Here is a 6,634-nt window from a genome sequence, read left to right as displayed (position 1 = left end):
ATGCTGTATAGAAAAAGTTAATTTTATTGATATTGCATTGTTTATATCATAGAAAGGGGATGTAGCTCAGTGGTAGAGCGCATGCTTCGCATGTATGAGGTCCTGGGTTCAATCCCCAGCATCTCCATTGTTGCATTTAGACAATTCCTACTTTCCAAAATGTTGATATTTAGCAGGAAATAGAGATGTGGTAAGTAATTTGGTCTTGTAACCTGAAGAACATGCGTCAAATTCCTGTTCGTGCCCTTATAGAAGATAAGTGGAATGGTGTTCAAACTTGTAAGGCCTTGCTTTTGTAAACTGAAGTTAATGGGTTCGATCCCTGTCCATACCTCTATTTTAGATTGCTGATATCATGGCATCCTATTTTCGTTGGAATGCTGTATAGAAAAAGTTAATTTTATTGATATTGCATTGTTATATCACAGAAAGGGGATGTAGCTCAGTGGTAGAGCGCATGCTTTGCATGTATGAGGTCCTGTGTTCAATCCCCAGCATCTCCATTGTTGCATTTAGACAACTCCTACTTTCCAAAATGTTGATATTTAGCAGGAAATAGAGATGTGGTAAGTCATTTGGTCTTGTAACCTGAAGAACATGCGTTAAATTCCTGTTCGTGCCCTTATAGAAGATAAGTGGAATGGTGTTCAAACTTGTAAGGCCTTGCTTTTGTAAACTGAAGTTAATGGGTTCGATCCCTGTCCATACCTCTATTTTAGATTGCTGATATCATGGCATCCTATTTTCGTTGGAATGGTGTATAGAAAAAGTTAATTTTATTGATATTGCATTGTTTATATCATAGAAAGGGGATGTAGCTCAGTGGTAGAGCGCATGCTTTGCATGTATGAGGTCCTGGGTTCAATCCCAAGCATCTCCATTGTTTGCATTTTAGACAATTCCTACTTTCCAAAATGTTGATATTTAGCAGGAAATAGAGATGTGGTAAGTCATTTGGTCTTGTAACCTGAAGAACATGCGTCAAATTCCTGTTCGTGCCCTTATAGCAGATAAGTGGAATGGTGTGTAAACTTGTAAGGCCTTCCTTTTCTAAACTGAAGTTAATGGGTTCGATCCCTGTCCATACCTGTATTTAAGATTGCTGATATCATGGCATCCTATTTTCGTTGGAATGCTGTATAGAAAAAGTTAATTTTATTGATATTGCATTGTTTATATCATAGAAAGGGGATGTAGCTCAGTGGTAGCGCGCATGCTTTGCATGTATGAGGTAATGGGTTCAATCCCCAGCATCTCCATTGCTTCATTTAGACAATTCCTACTTTCCAAAATGTTGATATTTAGCAGGAAATAGAGATGTGGTAAGTGATTTGGTTTTGTAACCTGAAAACATGCGTCAAATTCCTGTTCGTGCACTTATAGAAGATAAGTGGAATGGTGTGTAAACTTGTAAGGCCTTGCTTTTGTAAACTGAAGTTCATGGGTTCGATCCCTGTCCATACCTCTATTTATTGATTGCTGATATCATGGCATCCTATTTTCGTTGGAATGCTGTAAAGAAAAAGTTAATTTTATTGATATTGCTTTGTTTATATCATAGAAAGGGGATGTAGCTCAGTGGTAGAGCGCATGTTTCGCATGTTTGAGGTAATGGGTTCAATCCCCAGCATCTCCATTGTTGCTTTTAGACAATTCCTACTTTCCAAAATGTTGATATTTAGCAGGAAATAGAGATGTGGTAAGTCAATTGGTCTTGTAACCTGAAAACATGCGTCAAATTCCTGTTCGTGCCCTTATAGAAGATAAGTGGAATGGTGTGCAAACTTGTAAGGCCTTGCTTTTGTAAACTGAAGTTCATGGGTTCGATCCCTGTCCATACCTCTATTAAAGAATGATCATATCATGGTTTCATAATTTCGTTGGAATGCTGTATTGAAAAAGTTTAATTTTATTGATATTGCATTGTTGATATCACAGAAAGGGGATGTAACTCAGTGGTAGAGCGCATGCTTTGCATGTATGAGGTTCTGGGTTCAATCCCCAGCATCTCCATTGTTGCATTTAGACAATTCCTACTTTCCAAAATGTTGATATTTAGCAGGAAATAGAGATGTGGTAAGTCATTTGGTCTTGTAACCTGAAGAACATGCGTTAAATTCCAGTTCGTGCCCTTATAGCAGATAAGTGGAATGGTGTGTAAACTTGTAAGGCCTTACTTTTGTAAACTGAAGTTAATGGGTTCGATCCCTGTCCATACCTCTATTTTAGATTGCTGATATCATGGCATCCTATTTTCGTTGGAATGCTGTATAGAAAAAGTTAATTTTATTGATATTGCATTGTTTATATCACAGAAAGGGGATGTAGCTCAGTGGTAGAGCGCATGCTTCGCATGTATGAGGTCCTGGGTTCAATCCCCAGCATCTCCATTGTTGCATTTAGACAATTCCTACTTTCCAAAATGTTGATATTTAGCAGGAAATAGAGATGTGGTAAGTCATTTGGTCTTGTAACCTGAAAACATGCATTAAATTCCTGTTCGTGCCCTTATAGAAGATGAGTGGAATGGTGTGTAAACTTGTAAGGCCTTGCTTTTGTAAACTGAAGTTAATGGGTTCGATCCCTGTCCATACCTCTATTAAAGAATGATCATATCATGGTATCATAATTTCGTTGGAATGCTGTATTGAAAAAGTTAATTATATTGATATTGCATTGTTGATATCACAGAAAGGGGATGTAGCTCAGTGGTAGAGCGCATGCTTTGCATGTATGAGGTCCTGGGTTCAATCCCCAGCATCTCCATTGTTGCATTTAGACAATTCCTACTTTCCAAAATGTTGATATTTAGCAGGAAATAGAGATCTGGTAAGTCATTTGGTCTTGTAACCTGAAAACATGCGTCAAATTCCTGTTCGTGCCCTTATAGCAGATAAGTGGAATGGTGTGCAAACTTGTAAGGCCTTGCTTTTGTAAACTGAAGTTCAATGGGTTCGATCCCTGTCCATACCTCTATTTAAGATTGCTGATATCATGGCATCCAATTTTCGTTGGAATGGTGTATAGAAAAAGTTAATTTTATTGATATTGCATTGTTTTTATCATAAAAAGGGGATGTAGCTCAGTGGTAGAGCGCATGCTTTGCATGTTTGAAGTCCTGGGTTCAATCCCCAGCATCTCCATTTAGACAATTCCTACTTTCCAAAATGTTGATATTTAGCAGGAAATAGAGATGTGGTAAGTCATTTGGTCTTGTAACCTGAAGAACATGCGTTAAATTCCAGTTCGTGCCCTTATAGAAGATAAGTGGAATGGTGTTCAAACTTGTAAGGCCTTGCTTTTGTAAACTGAAGTTAATGGGTTCGATCCCTGTCCATACCTCTATTTAACATTGCTGATATCATGGCATCACAATTTCGTTGGAATGCTGTATAGAAAAAGTTAATTTTATTGATATTGCATTGTTTATATCACAGAAAGGGGATGTAGCTCAGTGGTAGAGCGCATGCTTTGCATGTATGAGGTCCTGGGTTCAATCCATCTCCATTTTTGCATTTAGACAATTCCTACTTTCCAAAATTTAGATATTTAGCAGGAAATAGAGATGTGGTAAGTCATTTGGTCTTGTAACCTGAAGAACATGCGTTAAATTCCTGTTCGTGCCCTTATAGAAGATAAGTGGAATGGTGTGTAAACTTGTAAGGCCTTTCTTTTGTAAACTGAAGTTAATGGGTTCGATCCCTGTCCATACCTCTATTTAAGATTGCTGATATCATGGTATCATAATTTCGTTGGAATGCTGTATAGAAATAGTTAATTTTATTGATATTGCATTGTTTAGATCGCAGGAAGGGGATGTAGCTCAGTGGTAGCGTGCATGCTTTGCATGTTTGAGGTAATGGGTTCAATCCCCAGCATCTCCATTGTTGCATTTAGACAATTCCTATTTTCCAAAATGTTGATATTCAGCAGGAAATAGAGATGTGGTAAGTCATTTGGTCTTGTAACCTGAAGAACATGCGTCAAATTCCTGTTCGTGCCCATATAGAAGATAAGTGGAATGGTGTGTAAACTTGTAAGGCCTTCCTTTTCTAAACTGAAGTTAATGGGTTCGATCCCTGTCCATACCTCTATTTAAGATTGCTGATATCATGGCATCCTATTTTCGTTGGAATGCTGTATAGAAAAAGTTAATTTTATTGATATTGCATTGTTTATATCATAGAAAGGGGATGTAGCTCAGTGGTAGAGCGCATGCTTTGCATGTATGAGGTCCTGGGTTCAATCCCCAGGATCTCCATTTTTGCATTTAGACAATTCCTACTTTCCAAAATGTTGATATTTAGCAGGAAATAGAGATGTGGTAAGTCATTTGGTCGTGTAACCTGAAAACATGCATTAAATTCCTGTTCGTGCCCTTATAGAAGATAAGTGGAATGGTGTGTAAACTTGTAAGGCCTTGCTTTTCTAAACTGAAGTTAATGTGTTCGATCCCTGTCCATACCTCTATTTTAGATTGCTGATATCATGGCATCATAATTTCGTTGGAATGGTGTATTGAAAAAGTAAATTTTATTGATATTGCATTATTTTTATTTTAAAAAGGGGATGTAGCTCAGTGGTAGAGCGCATGCTTCGCATGTATGAGGTCCTGTGTTCAATCCCTAGCATCTCCATTCTTGCATTTAGACAATTCCTACTTTCCAAAATGTTTATATTCAGCAGGAAAGAGATATGTGGTAAGTCATTTGGTCGTGTAACCTGAAAACATGCATTAAATTCCTGTTCGTGCCCTTATAGAAGATGAGTGGAATGGTGTGTAAACTTGTAAGGCCTTGCTTTTGTAAACTGAAGTTAATGGGTTCGATCCCTGTCCATACCTCTATTTAAGATTGCTGATATCATGGCATCCTATTTTCGTTGGAATGCTGTATAGAAAAAGTTAATTTTATTGATATTGCATTGTTTAGATCATAGGAAGGGGATGTAGCTCAGTGGTAGCGCGCATGCTTTGCATGTATGAGGTACTGGGTTAAATCCCCAGCATCTCAATTGCTGCATTTAGAAAATTCCTACTTTCCAAAATGTTGATATTTAGCAGGAAATAGAGATCTGGTAAGTCATTTGGTCTTGTAACCTGAAAACATGCGTCAAATTCCTGTTCGTGCACTTATAGAAGATAAGTGGAATGGTGTGTAAACTTGTAAGGCCTTTCTTTTGTAAACTGAAGTTAATGGGTTCGATCCCTGTCCATACCTCTATTTAAGATTGATGATATCATGGCATCATAATTTCGTTGGAATGCTGTATAGAAAAAGTTAATTTTATTGATATTGCATTGTTTAGATCATAGGTAGGGGATGTAGCTCAGTGGTAGCGTGCATGCTTTGCATGTTTGAGGTAATGGGTTCAATCCCCAGCATCTCCATTGTTGCATTTAGACAATTCCTATTTTCCAAAATGTTGATATTCAGCAGGAAATAGAGATGTGGTAAGTCATTTGGTCTTGTAACCTGAAGAACATGCGTTAAATTCCTGTTCGTGCCCTTATAGAAGATAAGTGAAATGGTGTGTAAACTTGTAAGGCCTTTCTTTTGTAAACTGAAGTTCAATGGGTTCGATCCCTGTCCATACCTGTATTTAAGATTGCTGATATCATGGCATCCTATTTTCGTTGGAATGCTGTATAGAAAAAGTTAATTTTATTGATATTGCATTGTTTATATCACAGAAAGGGGATGTAGCTCAGTGGTAGAGCGCATGCTTCGCATGTATGAGGTCCTGGGTTCAATCCCCAGGATCTAAATTGTTGCATTTAGACAATTCCTACTTTCCAAAATGTTGATATTTAGCAGGAAATAGAGATGTGGTAAGTCATTTGGTCTTGTAGCCTGAAGAACATGCGTTAAATTCCTGTTCGTGCCCTTATAGAAGATAAGTGGAATGGTGTGAAAACTTGTAAGGCCTTTCTTTTGTAAACTGAAGTTAATGGGTTCGATCCCTGTCCATACCTCTATTTTAGATTGCTGATATCATGGCATCCTATTTTCGTTGGAATGCTGTATAGAAAAAGTTAATTTTATTGATATTGCATTGTTTATATCATAGAAAGGGGATGTAGCTCAGTGGTAGAGCGCATGCTTCGCATGTATGAGGTCCTGGGTTCGATCTCCATTGTTGCATTTAGACAATTCCTACTTTCCAAAATGTTGATATTCAGCAGGAAATAGAGATGTGGTAAGTCATTTGGTCTTGTAACCTGAAGAACATGCGTTAAATTCCTGTTCGTGCCCATATAGCAGATAAGTGGAATGGTGTGTAAACTTGTAAGGCCTTCCTTTTGTAAACTGAAGTTAATGGGTTCGATCCCTGTCCATACCTCTATTTAAGATTGCTGATATCATGGCATCCTATTTTCGTTGGAATGCTGTATAGAAAAAGTTAATTTTATTGATATTGCATTGTTTAGATCATAGGAAGGGGATGTAGCTCAGTGGTAGCGTGCATGCTTTGCATGTATGAGGTACTGGGTTAAATCCCCAGCATCTCCATTGCTGCATTTAGAAAATTCCTACTTTCCAAAATGTTGATATTTAGCAGGAAATAGAGATCTGGTAAGTCATTTGGTTTTGTAACCTGAAAACATGCGTCAAATTCCTGTTTGTGCACTTAT

General features: G+C 37.7%; 6 non-coding genes across 6 annotated transcripts; all 6 read left to right on the top strand.

Moving 5' to 3' along the window:
- Positions 1-55: 55 nt before the first annotated feature.
- trnaa-cgc lies at positions 56-127 on the top strand. The gene has a single exon. It is a non-coding gene; the product is annotated as a tRNA-Ala (tRNA).
- A 1,437-nt stretch (positions 128-1,564) lies between these two features.
- On the top strand, positions 1,565-1,636 carry trnaa-cgc. The gene has a single exon. It is a non-coding gene; the product is annotated as a tRNA-Ala (tRNA).
- A 682-nt stretch (positions 1,637-2,318) lies between these two features.
- On the top strand, positions 2,319-2,390 carry trnaa-cgc. The gene has a single exon. It is a non-coding gene; the product is annotated as a tRNA-Ala (tRNA).
- Positions 2,391-2,694: 304 nt separating this feature from the next.
- Positions 2,695-2,766, top strand: trnaa-ugc. Its single transcript has one exon. It is a non-coding gene; the product is annotated as a tRNA-Ala (tRNA).
- A 1,799-nt stretch (positions 2,767-4,565) lies between these two features.
- On the top strand, positions 4,566-4,637 carry trnaa-cgc. Its single transcript has one exon. It is a non-coding gene; the product is annotated as a tRNA-Ala (tRNA).
- Positions 4,638-5,700: 1,063 nt separating this feature from the next.
- On the top strand, positions 5,701-5,767 carry trnaa-cgc. Its single transcript has one exon. It is a non-coding gene; the product is annotated as a tRNA-Ala (tRNA).
- Positions 5,768-6,634: the final 867 nt, after the last annotated feature.

This window comes from Coregonus clupeaformis, chromosome 6 (assembly GCF_020615455.1).
Source record: "Coregonus clupeaformis isolate EN_2021a chromosome 6, ASM2061545v1, whole genome shotgun sequence".
NCBI classification, from domain to species: domain Eukaryota; kingdom Metazoa; phylum Chordata; class Actinopteri; order Salmoniformes; family Salmonidae; genus Coregonus; species Coregonus clupeaformis.
This window is presented reverse-complemented; position numbering and strand designations above follow the sequence as displayed.